This window comes from Protopterus annectens, chromosome 9.part0 (assembly GCF_019279795.1).
Source record: "Protopterus annectens isolate FY-2018-M chromosome 9.part0, PAN1.0, whole genome shotgun sequence".
NCBI lineage: Eukaryota > Metazoa > Chordata > Ceratodontiformes > Protopteridae > Protopterus > Protopterus annectens.
In genome coordinates, this window is record NC_056743.1 from 1,393,751,562 (window position 1) to 1,393,770,418 (window position 18,857).

An 18,857-nucleotide genomic window follows, 5' to 3' on the forward strand; every position below is an offset into this window, starting at 1 on the left:
TAGAGGTAGATTTATTGGCGCTCCTTTTGGAAATAGTCTTAGAGAACAATTACTTTATCTTTCTTGATAGAGTATTTAGACAATCTGTAGGTGTTGCTATGGGTACGAGCTGCGCCAATTCATATGCCAATTTAGTTTTGGCTGCATGGGAGAAGGAGGTCATACTGACATGCCCCCATGTCGTCTTTTACAGACGATTTGTGGATGACCTCTTTCTCTTATGGCGTGGCTCTACCATAGAATTGGAATCTTTTTTGTCACATATCAATGGCCTTGATGGCTTTCTTAAATTTACCATGAAATACTCGAACAGCACTATAGATTTTCTGGATGTGACTCTCTATAAGGAATTGGGTAAATTTAATACAACGATTTTTAGAAAGGAATGCTATAAAGCGGCATATTTATCTATGGACAGCATGCATCATCCCAGAACGTTCATAAACATTGTCAAGGGACAAGCCCTTAGGCTATCACATTTATGTTCTGATGATAGCAAGTTCCAAAATGAGCTTGGAATATTGAAAGATAATTTTTTGAGCAGAGGCTACCAACCAGGTATATTGAATGTAGCATGTGGTGAGATAGTTAGGCTCAGGGCTAATAGAGGAAAACCATATTACTCTAATACTAACATATTGAATGCAAACAAAGTTAAATCTAGATCTAGTGAACAGACACCCATTGTTCTTCCTTTTGCTGACAATTTACGATCTGTTCAAGAAGCTTTGTTCAGCAACTGGAATATTCTGGTAGCAGATGTGAACATACAAAAAATTGTTGGGAACTGCCCTAGATATGTCTATAACAATCAGAAAAACTTGAAACAACAGTTATGTTTCCCTAATTTATGTATAGACAATAAGGTAAAGGTGTCACAATTTGATTTTGGTACTAGGAAATGTGGTTCCTGTCCTCAATGTGACAGAATAGATACGTCCAGGTTCTTTAGAAACCCAAATGAAGGCAGGCTATGGGAACTCAGGTGTATAGCAGATTGCAATACACGTGATTTAGTATATGTAGCGTACTGTAACATCTGTTTTGCCTTTTATGTAGGCAAAACTAACAGGTCCCTGCGTGAACGGATCAGGGACCATTATTATTGCTACACTAGATCCGATCCCTGCAGCGCATTAGCCAAGCATATGTTAAATAATACAGCACATAGGTTTCTATTTCAAGTACTATATGTTTATCATCCTAGTTTAAGAGGTGGTGATAAGGTCAATTGAACTGAATTGTCTGAGTCAGATTGGATTCTCAGGTTGGGTGCTCATCGTGGCAGAGGGCTTAATGATTTTGTACCATTGAAGCCAGTTCTGAAGGCAAGATCCATTAAGTAGTTATATTGTATAGGAGTATTTTTATTGTTTTACTACAACATCTATTGATGCTCTGATAACATGCATCTATATTATAGATGTTATTGTCTATGGTTGTTATTTTTCAGTATATTGCTGTTTTACTAATATGTATATGTGCAGCAATATTTTTTCATGTATAATGTGGTTCTAATTACCTATATGAATTTGCATTATTATTTTATTTATCATTATATTTACAAGTTATTTATATATGTATTGCACATGTTTGGCTTTGTCAGTGTTTTTTAGACAGAGATCTTTCTTGCATTTGAGGCTGCAATATGGTATTCTGTTTTTAAATTAACTTTGTATTTTATAATATATAGGAAATGATGTAATAATTGATTATTAGGAAGTGACGTTTTTTAAAAGATATTTACCAGTATTTATATGTGATTGTTGTGATGTTTAGTTGTAACGTCTGATGAAGCGGGCAACCGCGATAGCGCTAACGTTTTTTATCTTTCTGTCATTAAATACTGTGGATTCAGTCTGGTTCGTGACTTTTTATTGAACTTGGATAATCGTATTTGGAACTCTGCATTCATCCATCTGGGTACTTTTATTATATATATATATATATATATATATATATATATATATATATATAAATGTAAAATGGTTAAGCATTCTGAGGCATGAGTACCCTATTTTAAGCAATATAAAGCACTGCTAAGCACATTTTACCATTATTGAGCATATTTAAATACAATTGCGCATAGCTGCACTTTGCGCTAACCAACGCAACTGCAATGTATTTGCATGTAGCTGCTCACCGCGCTAGCTAGCACAACGTTGGGCAACATCAGGCAAATTCGAGCAATGTTGAGCAATGTTGAGCAACATCGAGCAATGTTGAGCAATATTGGGCAAAGTTGAGCAAAGTTGAGCAAAGTCACTTAAACACGCTCACACTTCCTTTACTGTACCTTAACCAGTCAGGTCTGCCCAGCAGGAAAATAAAAAGCAGTGACAGGGCTCAAACTCAGAATACTGTGCACTATAGTCACAGTACTTAACCATTAACCCATGACAGCATTTCACAAACATGCACTTTCAACAGATGCATATCTGTCAAAGGAATTTTAAACATTGCCAAAATCAGCTACGCAGGTGTGCCTACAGCTAAGGTTTTCCAAAACTGGCCAATCACAAATAAGTGCGGGAAATGAGGCATATTTAAGCTCCACAGGTGGGAATACTTGCTGTAACTGGTTTTAGCTTCCTTCTGCAGTCAGCATGTCTGGTGTTGGAGAAGGCACTTGATTTAGAGTGCAACGCTGGGGCCAGGAGTCCAAAGTAATGGTTTGGCTCCTTGTCCACAATCATGAGGAAAGACTCCTGTGGGGCCAGTACCAGGGTACCCAGTATAAAACGGAGGCCTGGAACAGTCTTGCCTGGGATCTCACCAGTGACATTGGTGTTCCTCAGGTTAATCTGGCACATGAGTAGCTTGGTATTGTATTCCCCAGAAATATCAGTGTGCTGCCAGAAATGTAGGAAGCTATTAGCATATAACTGATACGTTCACTTGAACATATCTAGATAATTATATGAAAGTAGATCTGTCAGTGTACCATCTTAGCAGTTGTGTGTGTGAGCAACTCTCAAAATATGTTGCAGTAACATCTGCATCTTGGACAGTTTGTATGTAAGATACAGCTCATGTATATAATGATCTAGCAAAATCCAGCTGCACAATATAAGGATATTGGGTAGTGTAATAATACATGTAAGGGACATATAACTGCAGTTAATAGGAATTTAATGAAAACTAGAAGGATATATAAGTTATTAACTGAGTTATCTTTTCCCACCCTACTGTATGTGCATAAAAAATGCAATTCCACACCTCAATCGGTATGTCTAATCTCAAAATATTTGTTGGGACATATGTCCTATTGGTTTATAAATATTTGCATTTATTTCTATGCATGAGCCCTGTTAAAATACCACAATATTGATTGCCTGTTGCCATCAATTCAACCTGCATGCTGTTATAATGCCCACTAATGTTCGCTATATGCATGTGTTATGCTTGCTTTTCAACTGTTGAAATTCTGGTGTGTTGGTTTAATGGGAATACTTCTGCACGCTGTTATAACTATTTCAGAATGCTGTTGACTGTTACTAACCTATATCTTTATTAAACTATCCAAAACATAGTTCGTATGGGAAGGCCGGCCCCAGCAGACCCACCTGTCCCACCTCAGCCGGCCATGGCACTTAGCACCAGCAGATCTGGTGCCCAGCCTGGGACCTCCTCCTCCTTTGGCCCTGTACCACCTTTGGGTGGAAGCACTGCAGGGGATGGGGCTCACTACCCCATGCAAGCATGGGCGGAGGGGCACCTATCACCCTTCAAACTGTCCGGGCTGTGGTGTGTAGAGAGATTGAACGTTCTGTTGCAGAACCTCTACACCAGCTTGAGGCCCAAGTGGCACAGCTCCCGGGTCAGCCTGCGCCTCCTACACAGCCCCCAGCAAAGCCACCCTCTGAGCCGTGAAGGTGCAGTGATGACTGCCAATGGGGTGGGGACCTCAGTCCCACTGTTTCCATCTGGGGGCTCATGGGCTTGTGATTTCCAAACATCCCTCCCAGTCAAAGGTGTTCACCCACCATGTGTCATATACCACCCCTGTATGTGTCTTGTTTGTCTTGTCTGTTTACCTCCCCAACCTACCTCCCCAAATATGCCTACTTCCCCTACCCCACATTCCACTCTCACCTGAAAAAAATAAAAAAGGGCAATCTGCTCACCCAAAATAAATTACTCCCCATACATAGCTGCCCATTTTGCACACATGTCCACTGGACACATGAAACAATATTTAATTGGCATTACAACATACTTTGTTGTCCTCACCCCTCTCTCAGGGGTTGAAGGGTTTATATCTGCCTCCAAATTTATTGCATTTGCACAGCTGTTGCTGTTGAAGAAATGGACAGCTATGGACCTTCCCTACACCCGTTTTGCACATCCCAGTCTATTTTCCATGCTGTCTTTCCCTCTTTGTGCCCCTTTTTCACCACTTTCCTATCTCCCCATTTTTCTTTTCTTTCAAAGACATTAGCGCGGGGGTAAGCAGGAGTAAGCACTATTAAGCAATAGTTAGCGGGTTTGAGCGAGTTTGCACTTAGCTAAGCAATGCGCAGCAATGCGCAAATCCATGCAAGCCCACGCAAACTCGTTTACAACTACTTAAAAGTGCCTTAATCACTCTGTATGTGAGGGCCCTTGTTCTGCTCAGGAGCAAAGTAAAACACCTCTATAAGTCTCGAACCCCGGACCTTGCCCACACTACAAAACATGAAGTACCACTAAGCCACTGTAGATATATATCAAGTTGGTGCTTAAATAATTATATTATGCATCAGAATGAGTGAATGTAAAGGAAAATTATGAATACCATACCACACAACTTGTTCTGTGGATGTTGACCAACAGTTGTTGTGGGATTACATTACATGACAGTGATAAGATAAGCAGCCATTCTAGCAGGAATAATGTTACACCATCACTTTACAACCCCACACAGTATCACAGCAGGACAAACACTGGCATATCTGTTTAGGGCAGAGGCCATACCTCCCAACTGTCCCTAATTTTCAGGGATGATCTTGATTTTGACAGAAATTTTAGCTCTGTCCCTCTGAATCCCTCCTAAAACTACTGACTTTGGCCAGAAAGGTGGGCAATTTCACTTAATGAATAATGACAATAATTAAGAGTTAGACACTTATTTTACTTCAGAAAAGGTGTATTCATTCATATGTTCTGATTCTCTCAATGTTTCAACTTAATAGCACTAATATTTTAAATGTGTCCCTGACTGTCCCTGACTTCTTCTCGACTTTTCCCTTTTCAAATATGTACCTGATTGGTTAAGAGGTCTGGCAGAGGCAGAAACATAGAAGCATATTAGCCTTTATGCTGTTACACACTGTGCAAATAGCTTTGGAAGGAGTTTTGGAAGCATATCCTTATGTAGAAATACAACACTGAATTACAAATGGATGTAGCCATGTACTGGTAGCAACCAACTGTAAGAATGCCATTGCTGTATTGCTGAAAAGACCTGTGTTGTGCACAGACAAAAAATAACAGGCTATTCTCTGGCTATCATGTGGATAGGTCCACATTTGGGAGTTACGCAGACAGACTATTCGCCTTGATAAACTAACATGTAAACAGCAATCCGGTAAGTCCAGCAAGATAAAATCCACACAATACTTCTTATGCTCTCAGTACTTCTGCAACCCTACTCAAATGTAGAATATCCCTGTGTGTGTAGGGTCTACCAAGGATGTAGGTAAGCATACTCACAGTACTGAAATGTGTCCAGTTTTTCTGAGCAGCTTGTGCTAATGTCAACACTAAAAAAGCACAAACTGTTTAGAACTGAGTAAACTTTTAGTTATGTACTCACCATAACTTCAGATGTTTGGGATCCATCTCGCCTACATTCTGAATGATGGGTTCGGAGCCGATCCCTCGGCTCCGACTCGGCACGCTTATGCCAAAGAGCGAAGTCTCTTATTGGCTGAGCTTACTATATCCCAGGATGCACCACTACCAGTCCCCCAGATCTAGTTTGTCCGCATACATGCACACACGCATATCCTGCTTATATAACATCGTCAGATGAAACAACATAAAAACAGTTGAACTCAAAACCGTTCAATCTCTTCTGATCTGCAAGGCAGGGGGAAGGAGGGTGGGTATCAGGAATGTGAACGAGATGGATCCCAAACATCTGAAGTTATGGTGAGTACATAACTAAAAGATGTTATGTGATCCTATCTCGCCTACATTCTGAATGATGGGACAGCGTCCCTAGCACCTGAATCCTGGGTGGCTCACTGGAAAACACTCCTGAGTACCGTGGAACCAAATGATGCTCGTCCTTTAGATGCCACATCCAATTTATAGTGGGAAATGAAAGTATGCGGGTTGGACCAAGTAGCCAGAGCACAAATTTCCGATATAGCGACTTGGAATGAAAGGCTATAGAAGTAGCCATAGCTCTGGTAGAATGAGCTTTGATAGATGATGTAAGATGTTTATTCGAAGAAGAATAGGCCTGAGTTATGCAATCTCTGATCCATTTTGAGATTGTAGCTTTTGTGATGGTTTGGCCCAATTTATTATCTGAGAAGGACACAAACAACTGGTCTGACTTACGAAGTTGCTGAGTCCTGTCTAAATAGAAGCGTAATTGCCTGTGAACATCCAATTTATGGAGAGTGTATTCTGCTTCATTAGAGAATTTTGGAAAGAAAACTGGTAGTTCTAGAGACTGTTGAAGACAGAAACTAGAACAAACCTTTGGGACAAAGGATGGATTAGGCCTAAGTGATACTCTATCCTTGTGGAAAATCAAGTACGGTGGTTTAATAGACAGGGCTTGAAGCTCTGAGACTCTTCTTGCAGAAGTAATAGCCACTAAGAATGCCGTTTTCCAAGACAGATATTTTAATTCGCATGTAGCAGCCGGTTCAAAGGGGGGAGATGTTAATGCGCGAAGCACCAAATCAAGATCCCACGGAGGTGCAGGATGAAAAACTGGTGGTCTTAACAGACTCGCACCTTTAATGAACATTTTGCATAGTCTGCTGCTCATCAAAGGAGGATCCGTGGATTCATGGAATTTAGAGATAGCAGCTAGTTGGACTTTAATAGTTGAGACAGAAGATCCCTGATTAAACAGGGATGTTAAGAATTTCAAAACCTCTGGGACAGGAGCAGTGATAGGGTCTAAGCCCTTGAGTTGAGCCCAGATAGCAAACCTCTTCCACTTACTGAGGTACAATTTGTTAGTGGTGGGTTTGTGGGCAAGATAAAATGAACAACTTCCGGGTCTAGTGTGTGTCTTCTAACTAAGGTTGGAAGTGGAGGAGCCAAGCTGTCAATTTCAGAGATTGAAGGACTGATGCCAATGTCCCGACTGATGGATTAGCAAATCCGGGATCAGGTCTAAGGTCCACGGATCGTCCACTGCATGCTTTTTCAGGTAAGGAAACCATATCTGACGAGGCCAGTATGGGGCAATCAGAATCATTGAAGACCCCAGTTGAGAAGCTTTTGAATAACTTTGGGAAGGAGTGGAATTGGAGGAAAGGCATAAAGTAGCCCTGTTGGCCAAGGTTGTGCTAGAGCATCCATGGCTGGTACTTCCTGATGTGGAATCAAGGAGAAGAACCTTTGGCACTTGGTGTTTTGTGGAGTTGCAAATAGGTCGCAGCACGGCGTCCCCCATCTCTTGAAAACCTGGGCTGCTACTGTGCGGTTTAGAGACCATTCGTGAGGAGAGAGAATTGTCCTGCTTAATTTGTCCACCAATACATTTGACTTTTCCGGGATGTGGGGCGCTACCAAGAAGCGGTTGGTAGCCTCAGCCCATTCCCCCACTCTCATGGCCTCTCTGCAAAGGGATACGATCTGGTCCCTCCTTGTTTGTTCAGATACCAAACCACCGACATGTTGTCTGTGTGGATGGCGATGATGCCCTGAGGAAGAAACTTGTGTAAGGCCTGTAGGGATAGAAGTACAGCCCTCATCTCCAACACGTTGATGTGGAGAAGAGCTTCTCCTGGAAGCCAGGAGCCCTGAACTGGCTTGCCCAGACAATGCCCCCACCCTATCTGGGAGGCATCTGTCGTCAGGGTAACCACTGGATGGGGAGGACAAAGGGTTTCCCTTGATCCAAGTTGGATGTCTGAAGCCACCAGCGCAGGTCCCTTTTGCATATTTCCGTAATCATGATGTGATGATTGAGGGGAAGATCCTGAAAAGACCATTGAGTTGACAAGAGCCACTGAAGAATCCTCATGTGTAATCTTGCTAGAGGAACTAAAAGAACTGTGGCAGACATTGAGCCTAAAACCTGTAGAACCATCCTGGCTGGGGCTTTGGATCTCGAGATCAGAGCTTGAACTTGGCCCTGTAAAGTTCGGATCCTTTCGGCAGGAAGAAAGACGCATCAATCTTGAGTCTATCTCTGCTCCTATAAACTTTATGCTGAGAGGGCAGCAAGACAGACTTTGACCAATTGAATGTAATCCCAGGGAAGAACCCAGGAGATGGTGGCTTTGAGGTTGTCCATTAGTAGATGCCTGGTGGTGGCAGTCAGGAGCCAGTCGTCGAGATAGGGAAACACTTGGAATCCAAGACTTCTCAGGTGAGCCGTCACTACTGCCAAACACTTGGTGAACACCCTGGGGCTGTGGGGAGACCAAAGGGCAGAGCGCAAAATTGGTAATGACTGACTCCCAGGCTGAAGCGCAGATACCTTCTGGACGCCTGATGTATCGGTATGTGATAATAGGCGTCCTTGAGGTCTATGGAGCACATCCAAACACCCTTCTCCAATAATGGGAGAATGGATTGTAACGTGACCATTGAATTTGGATTTCGTGACGGATTGGTTCAGTGTGCTGAGATCCAATATTGGCCTCAGGTCCCCTGTCTTTTTTGGCACTAAAAAGAACCTGGAGTAATTTCCTGATCCGATCTGGTCTGTGGGGACCGGTTGGATGACTCCTTTTTCTAGCAGCTTTAAAGCTTCTGCGGCTGCTATTTCCCTTGACTGGGTGGTGGGTCCGGGATTCTCTTGGGCGGTGGGGGCAGTATGTGAATGGGATGGTGTAACCTCCGCAATGATCCGGCACCCATCTGTCCTGAGTGATTGACTCCCAGGCTTTTAGGTGCTTGGCAACGACACCCGACTGGCTCGAGCAGCACAGCCGGGCAATCCCTCATGACGTGTGGGAGGCTGAAGAGCCACGAAAGGACTCGCGGTCTCCAGAATTGCGGGGCCCTCTGCCGCCTCTGGGACGGCGTCTCCCTGAAAAATTTCCCGTCCTCTGCCTCTGGACGGGAATCTTCCTGTTGGGAGAAAACTTTCGAGATTTATGGAACCACATTTTTCCCTCCTTTAGCCTTGGGGTAAGGCCGAAAGGGAGTGGAATAACGGCACCTACGGCAGATAAAGTTTTTCCCTCTTGCTCACAGTGGGTAAGGTGTCTTTCACCTTGGGTCCAAACAATGAGGACCCATCAAAGGGAGCGTCGTGAAGGAAGATTTGAAGGCCTCCAGAACTGACACAAGCGGAGCCAGGCTTGTCTACGAGAGCCACGCCTGTGCCTGCCGCTCTACCCCCTTCGGCCGCATAGGAAATGAGCCTCATGGACGAGTTAGAAATTGACGTAAGGATAGCCAACTGAGAGCTAACCGACTGGGCTAGCTGCTCAGGTAGGTTACCGAGAGGAATCTGACAACTCCTTGACCAGATCCCTCTGAAGCCTGGTAAAATGTGCCAAATAATTCAGAGACCTTAAGGTAAAGGCCGCTGAAGTCAGGGTGCGCTTCCACCTGTCCATACTCCTAGACTCCTTATTAGGAGGATGGACGGACGCTGAAGCCTCTGCCACGCCCTGTTGTGTAGCAGATGCCACCACCATGGCATCTACAGCCACGCCTTTAGTAAGGAACTCCTTCTCGGGGAGCAGACAGAAATTTATTTGGACGAGAAGGGACTGGTTCCACGGTATCTGGATGTTCCTTCCAGCCCGACAAACTAAATCCAGAAGCTCGTCAAGGGCGGAGACACCCAGGAGGCGGAGGGCTGAGCTCCAAAGGCCTTGAGGAGCACTGACTCGTCCGCAGAGGGGGTTTGGATATCCAGCCGCCTCGTTGTTTGAGGATCTCTAAGATGTCTGCGAATGAGACATCATCCGAGGACGACTGGGACCCCTCTGCATCATCCATATCAGTGTCTGATGTAATAGACTCGGGGAGTCCACGTGCTTCCTCTTGCACGATCTCTTCCTTTGGGGTTCCTCTGAAGACAACTCCGAAGAACCCTCAGGAGGAGGGGAACCCCACTGGGGTAACCTCAGGCCTAGGGGCTCCGCTGGCTACAGACAGGGGACTGCCAAAGACCCAGTCTCCACGCCCAGGAAGGTGCCAGTAAAGCCGGAGATGGCAAGAGGACTTGGCCAAGGCACTCCTCATGGCCCTGAAAGCGGACCCCAGAATCCTGGGAGTGTCCGGTCTCGAGCCGTGATAGCCGACGGAAGTCCCGCAGCTGAAGCACCGAGGGGAGGCTCGGAACCGAAGCATAGGTCCCAAACACGCCCGGTCCAGCCAAGAAGTCCGCGTACCAAACTCGGACTCGAGGCCGGTTGGAGTAAGGGTCGGAGCTGACCCTGAGATCTCCACCGGCTCCAACAGCACCTGCTCCGGAGCCGAAGCAGTCGGAGGAGGAATGGCAATGGGGTGGACCAAGGTCATCGGCTCTGAAGCCAACTGGGTGGGAACCGAAACAAATTTTTGGAAGACTGGGGACTGGAATAGTCTTTGGAGCACCCTGTCTATATCAGAATCCGACATTCTCAAGACCGAGAGGAAACAGAACGGGTTCGAGAGGCCTCTCCATCGGCCCCAAGGGGCTAGGGGACCGCCCGAGGTGACTCGATGTGTATCGGCGCCGAGGGATTACTCACACCAGATTCCATCGGTGCCGAGGTAGACTTCGGCCGAGGAGGAAGTGTCTGAGCGACCCTTGTTGGCTCCGAGCAGCGGAGCCGAAGGTGACCCGCCTCTCGATGCCCCAGCCATCGGCTCCGAAGCCAGAGGAGTCGATACTGGTGGCATCGAGGCAGACCGTTCCGACCTAGGGCTCAAGTCTTTGGAGCCGAAGGAGAGGCCTGCCTAAGTCTCTTGGCAGTCGGATCCGACGGACTGGTCGAGCCGAAGCCCTTTCTTTTTGGCCGGAGGAGAGGATGCCAAGGCTTCTTCAAAGGAGGGTTTTATTAACCCCTTAAGAATCAATTTATTTTTCCTCTCCTGGAGGACCCTTGAGGAAAAAGCGTGACATACGCTGCATGACTCCTGCAAGTGCTTTGCCCTAGACAATATACACAGAGCGAATGATCGTCAGTAATAGACATTTTAAAACCACATTTCGAACATTTTTTAAAACCCGAAGGCCTAGGGGTTTGAGACATGATGTTAAACAATTCTAGTAACTTTGACAGGAAATTAAACAACTATAGATTTACTTATGATAAATCTAAGCTTACAGTTATAGTTTAACACAAACACTTCCTGTAAATGACAGGGAACTCTAAACAACTATAGACTTGAGACCCTGAAAAGTTTTCAAAGGTAGACAGTCCGGGAAGGCCCTGAATGTAAGGGGGGCCGAAAACAAACTCAACCCAATCACACACAACAGTTTCCACAATCCAAACGTACACAAAAGAGCGATAGCCGTTAAAACAGCTTTTGTGACCAAAAAACAGCAAAAAACTGACAGAAAAGTAGTTAATAAAAGCTACTCAGCCCAGCCAGCTCGAGACCACGTCTTCGCATGTGAAGCGGCAAACGAGATCTGGGGGACTGGTAGTGGTGCATCCTGGGATATAGTAAGCTCAGCCAATAAGAGACTTCACTCTTTGGCATAAGCGTGCCGAGTCGGAGCCGAGGGATCGGCTCCGAACCCATCATTCAGAATGTAGGCGAGATAGGATCACATAACATTGAATATTCACAGTATAGCAGTTCACAAACAATTCTTGTGCCAAAGGAATACATCTCTATAGCTAGTTTTGTATGGCAGTTAATTGTAACAATTGAAAATAAAGTACATCTTTCCATGTATCTTGAAGTAGCATTTTGAGGGGTGAGTACATTTCTACACTGACAAGTGGGTACTGGAAGTGGCAACATTAGGTCTGAGTGCAAAATGTAAATTTCTGGCTACACCCCTGGCTTCTGATATAAGAACTATACCAACCTTCTGTCTTAAACAATGATATCCACACCAAACAAAGATTATCTCCATCTTGGAAAGCTGAATGGGCCATGACTACATGAGTCAGCAATTTATAGTACTGGGTTGCTATGACAGTGATTACTGCAATTGCTACACAGCAGGTTTCATGCAATTAGCAAATGGTGGCCACTAATTGGTGCAGAGGCCATAACATGCTCGTGTGCAAATTCCTACAAAAGCAGGCTGCAATCACTGCCAACAAACTCAATCACTCTATTGTAGAGACTGACAGAGAGAGAGACAGAGAGAGAGAGACAGAGACAGAGAGAGAGAGAGACAGAGAAAAGGAAAAAGAAATATTACCAAATTATACAAAGGAAAGGTATGTGACACATATGTATTTACTGGCATGTAGTAGATGTTATTGAAGAATAGTCTACATAATGTGAAACATTCATTTGTGGCAGCAGTACTTCTTTATGCACAGATGTTCTGCTTAACTACTGCTATGGACAATACTATGTGAACCTGTGGGCAGTGGGACATACCTGTGAAATGTGTAGCTCAGCATTAAATGTCAAAGATCTGATCCATGTTAGCTGTGTTCTGTACAGTAGTTTGGCCAATGGCTGTTGGGGGTATTAGCGCTGACATTATATAAACATGGGTGTGACAGAACAACACATGCATGATAGTCATATTAAAGTGTAGCTTAGCACTGGTACTGCTGTAGCAGTCTAGCATGCTTATCTAGCATCTGTTGCCATATATACCCCCCTAATGTTAGTCTGTGTTCATAAGTGACACCTGTTTGTGTTGCAGCAAGGCCCAGAAGTTTAGTTGTGAGGTCCAGGGACTTACAACAGTGTGGACCATGTGTGTGTATGCCACACACATATAGAGAAATATATATGTGTCATATATATTCACATCTGTATATGTGCATAGAGCAGGGGACATATTGCAATTGTTTGCGAAGAGGGGAGATATATATGCTGGTGAAGGTTAGTATGTGCATAATTGTATGTAGGTTTTAGTGTGTGACAAACAAGACAGCATACAGTGCTGGTATATGACATGTGGTGGTTAAACACTGTGGGTGGTTTGTTCAGTTTGCAATGTTGAAGCCAGTAAGGCCTGCTAAAGATACCTGGACTGTGAACACCTTCAATGCATTTATCCCAAGACTGTATAATTTTATTGCATTACTGTACACATTACATCCTTTGTATAATTGATATTCTCACTATGAAAGGTGAAAGGTATATGTGCCTACATATATATGTATATGTAGACAAATGGATGTGTATATGTATATATACATATATATGTATATATATATATTTATATATATATATATATATATATATATATATATATATATATATACTCATACACACCTACATCTACTTGTTGCAATAGATTCTCTGTACTGTTGACTAACTGTGATGGTCAATATGTTTGTGAATACGTCAAAGATATGTATCTGTGGGATAGCTTAGTGGGAAACTGTTTATGTTATGGTATTATTGGTCCTTGCTTTGCTCCTAGCAAAAGCTGTGCATTCTATTGCTAGGCAGAACAAGTGCTATTGCATACAGTGTGATTAAGTCCCTTGGTTTTAACTAGGGTGTGTGATTGGAGGCATAAGCACTACATCTATGATTATTGATTGGTACCAATGTTGAATGTAAATCCTGTGTGTACTGTAGTACTAACTGAAGCTCTGGGCCTGTACAGCAAAGTATGGTGAATGTCCACATTGCTTGCATCCACTGTTTTGTGTGGTCCCTGTATTTATCACATATTATATTTCTCAAAATTAAGGTTGTGCAAGTACTGACACACAGTACTGTATAGTACACACTAAAAGCTTATCTGGGTTGTCATACCTTTGTGTCCTGTAATCATGTCTGATGTGTGTGTGGGTATGTCTGTAACATGTCCTTTGACATATGTGTGGTAATACATATAATTGCGTATCTAGCAACATTTATAGTGTACTACAGCAGTATGTGACCTATATTCCCAATTGTGCACATATTTTGGCCACAGGTTTGGCATTAACAAGTTGTGTTGTATAATAGTAATACATTTACTGGACCTTACACTGATTGTGATCGATGATATATTTCTTTGCACATCAGCTTGATGTATATCTGCTGTGGCTAGGTGGTGCATCGTGTTGCATACAGTGTGCCAGGTACTCCTGTATAGTCTTATATAGTGATTTTATTTTGTCGCTGTCCAGAACATGGTTCATTAGATAGAGAGTGAGCATGGCACTTTTAAGCAGTTGTGGGGTGAGCAGTGATAACTGGCTGTTACATAATTTCACTCTCGGTTAGCTTATAGGTTACTATAAATGGCAGTCCAGTGATATCTGTACTGTATAATGTTAAATGTGCCATATGACTTGCTCAGACATATTGTTGTATTTATGTCTTCCAGGGATCATGGCCCGTCACAGGAACCCGAGTTACAGTAGTGCTGAAGATGATATCATTACTAGCAGTATGATTCAGCACTACCGTCTCATGTTCTCACGAACCAGCCGGGACCAGCAAGGGCATACTGCAATGTGGTAAGATGTTGTCCGCAGGGTCAATGAGGTAGGCCTGCATAACCGGACATATGAGCAGGTACGCCACCACTGCAGTGATCTTCTCAGACATGTCTGTCAGCATGCCGCTGATGTGCATAGACAACAGCTTGCAACAGGAGGTGGTGTTAGTATCCAACCCCCCTCACCAGAGTGGAAGAGCTGCTCATGAGCCTGGTGACACCTGCTCAACAACAACAACAGCAGACATACACCATGAATGAGGATGGAGCCACCCATCAAGCACACATAGAGCATACATAGTAACATGGCATATCTGTAGACTACTGTTATCTGTATGGGTAGATCATGCATATGTGAGATGTGGAGTGTGTTGTTCAAAGATGTGGAGCCTGTTGTTGTGAAATACTGATCATTTGGAAAATAATCTGTATCCCTATGAGTGTAAACTGTTGTTGTACTGTAAGATTGCAAACACACAGTAGCAATGCCACAGTTGTGACCACTGACAAACTGTCTCATCTCTATGTAGGTCCCTCTGGAGTGACATCAAGGCAGCGGACAGATGCTAGTGAGTGTGTTCTACATTTATTATTGTAAATAAAAAGTGTATGTCATAGTTAAGGTGTAGGCCTTGTACACATGTAACACACCTACCCATAATGCATGCTGTGCATGTTTGGTGTAAGAGCATGCACATCTCACTAATTTGATTAGCTGCCTCAAACAGATGCAATACCCAGACCATCTCATACAAATGTGGCTTGACTGTAGTGACCATTGGATAGGCACAGTTGATACTCAACATACACATAACATATATTTCTATGTCATACACAGAGCATTTTAACATGCTACACATAAAGGATTCCCAAACCCTCTGTAAAGACACACTCCAGTATCCAAAATTTCATCTGCACATTACACATAATATACCTGAGGGTAGAGGCCTATCCTGGGGCATTTAAACACTCTGCAACACACTACACATTCATGCTCCTTATTATCTTCCTTACAAACTCACGTAACAACTGGTTGTGAAATGGTGAATTTAGCCAAGGTAGTACAGTTCCAGCACAGCATGATTAGTGCTGGTTTGTGAAACATTTGTAGCCTTGAGTGACCACCTGATGCTTCATGATGATGGCCTATGGTAATATACCCCACCCAGCTATTGTAACCACAGTACTACACAAAGCTGTCATTGCTACATACCATAATGATGCATGTTTGCACACATATGCATCTCTAAACTGTATGCATACCAATCATCATTTGCACAACTGACACATATATATCTTGTGATGCTGTTGAGTGGCTAAGTCATATGACACATATTGGGTATGTGTAGTGTTTAAATATGCAGTTGTGTTTTAGCATGCCATGTCATGTATGAGACTGGCATGTCCACAATATAATCTACACTCACCATAAGTACCATACATTGGGTATGTGTCTGAATGGTATTCCATCAATTATCCATGCACCACTGATGATGTTATGTGATTACTCATCATGCATGTGCTAAAAATGTGTCCACAATTATTTGCCAAAGACACAGAGGCTGTAATCAGCATCGGATACCTATCTGACACACAGATACACATCCAGCAATGGTATGTACACCTGTGAGTTATGGTGCACAGTACATCACAGGGTTATGAATACCTGCACAGCAATGTTGTGTCCATGTATGCATTGTGTTCCAGGGGGAGGGCCATCACCTAATAACAAAACACATGCATCAAAGCCATGCATACTGTTAGTAACAAGGACTGACTACACTTGCACTGCATGCTGTTGAGCAACACATGTATGCTGACATGTGTGATATGACTATTTTGCTTGTGATACTGTACCCACCATCACCTGCTATTGTGTATGTTCTGTGATTGCTGGTGTTGTGTGTGTCTGCTTTCGGGAGGAGTGTAGCTTTGTGTGTGTGCATGTGTGCATGTGCGCATGTGTGCATGTGTGCATGTGCGCATGTGTGCATGTGTGCATGTGCGCATGTGTGCATGTGGTCTGAAGTAATGTTCAGGTCTTAAAGTGTGCTTCCAGTTTTCCTCTCACTGTGGCGAGGTGGGGCTTGTTCAGTACAGCAGGGATCCTAATGTCACTGAGACAGACAGTGATAATGAGGATAGGTGTGTTGAGGCACAGGCAGGTTTGTCAGGGTCTGTTGTTGGGCCCCCAATTGACAGTACACAAGTCTCCACCCCATCCATGCACACAGTCATACTGCCTGTACATCCATCATCACCATTGCCCTTAGCTGAGGGACAGTGTATGGTTGGCACTGTTCAGGACAGTGTGGTATCTATACACATGTATCAGGACACAGCAGCCATAGCCAGATGTCTGTAATGGTACCACATAGGCAGATGCCCAGGAGTTCTCGTCAGAGCACTGCTGGTCATCATGCCCCTGGCAGACATGCCTCACCTTTCTACCATATGCATGTTCCAGGTTGTCATGGAGGCACAGACATGAATGGACCGGTACACCAGACAGGAGCTAAGGGCACAGAGGGCTCATTACACCTCTTTAAATGACAGTATCTGTGACCTAGCAGGTGCCATACATAACTACACTGAGGTCATTGATAGACGTTGAGGTGAGACATTGGATTTCCTCCACAATGTCATGTCCATGTATCAGGAGAGTGCGGGATGGTTGAGAAGTTGACATGGACATATGCCAGCAACATCACCAGCTGGAGGTCACTGTGGACATCCAGCAAGTCACAACCGCTCCTGTAGTGCCAGTACCAGCCCCAACAATTTTGGGGGGTGCTGTCCATAGACTGTCCTAGCAGACCACATGCACATGGCTCTGGCCAATCCCAGCAGTGACCTGGATCCAGTGGACATATGTCAACCTCTTCGGATAGTACCCAATCTGGATTAGTACCTGATACTGTCTGAAGCACCCCTGCCAGGCACAGGTTCCATATCCGTGGCCAGAGACGGTGATCTGTAAATCCTGCCAGGTACAGTCTGTAGCTGCTTCACAAATTTCCATATATGGCAGCCACATGGTGGAACTATGTGCATGCAGACACATACACATAAACCAGAAACCTAGGGCAAACACATACCTGCACACATGGCATCAACATTGGCACATAACAGTACTCATGGCCCTCACACACACACATGTTGATTGTATGTCCCAGTGTAGGTCTCTGGCAAACCAACAGCACACCCTGTGCATATGATGAAACCTGTGCCACCTCCTGTTATCTGTAATATTGATGCAGGAACAGGCTAACATGCTGCTGATGCACAAGGTGACTTTAATAAAGTATAGCAATGGTTGGTAGCATGTTGTCAGCAGTAAAGTGTAATGATATCCTTGAAGGTGTAGCTGAGCAGGCATGATGCATTAAAGTTGTAATTATCAATGATGTATTGTTTTCACCAGTGTTTATTCCAATTGTGTTTTGTTTGCCCATGTGCCACTTGGCTGATGTGTGTAGTTGTGTTAGCATGCGTTATACAGTGGACAGTAAGTGTGGGGTGTGTGCAACACACATTTGCAGGTGTCCATTTGTGAACATGATGGAGGTGCACTGTCTGCATGTACATGCATATTGGAGGTGACATGCCCTGTATTGGCCAGCGTTAACACTCCATAGTTTCTATCGGTTGCCAGTATGCATTGTACTACACACATTTTGGAACTTGAGTACGCATGTGTGTGTATGACACAGGTTGACACTGTGCTGTGGGTGATGCTGTTGCTGCTATCTGTCAATGGTTTGCATTACTAAGGTTAACACTGTCCCAGCTGCATAATCCCTTAGTAATGCACACTGTTCACGTACAGGGTTGCATGTACCATGCTATCATAAACACAAGAAATTCTCACTTATACAGTAAAAGTGCATTAGTCTCATGGGCCCCTACCATAAACTAAATATATAATAGAAGGTATGAAGTTGTACCAAAAAAGAGTTACATATGAAGAAGGGATAACCTCTCTGGTCAGTATCATTGGGAAAATACAAGCCCTCATTAAACATACAAGGCAAGCTTCAAAATACAAAATGACAAGGATTCCAAAGACAACACTAAAGCTTTCTTTAGTGTTGTTTATAATCTACAGGGGAAATCTCAGATTGGGTCACAGTTAATGTAAACC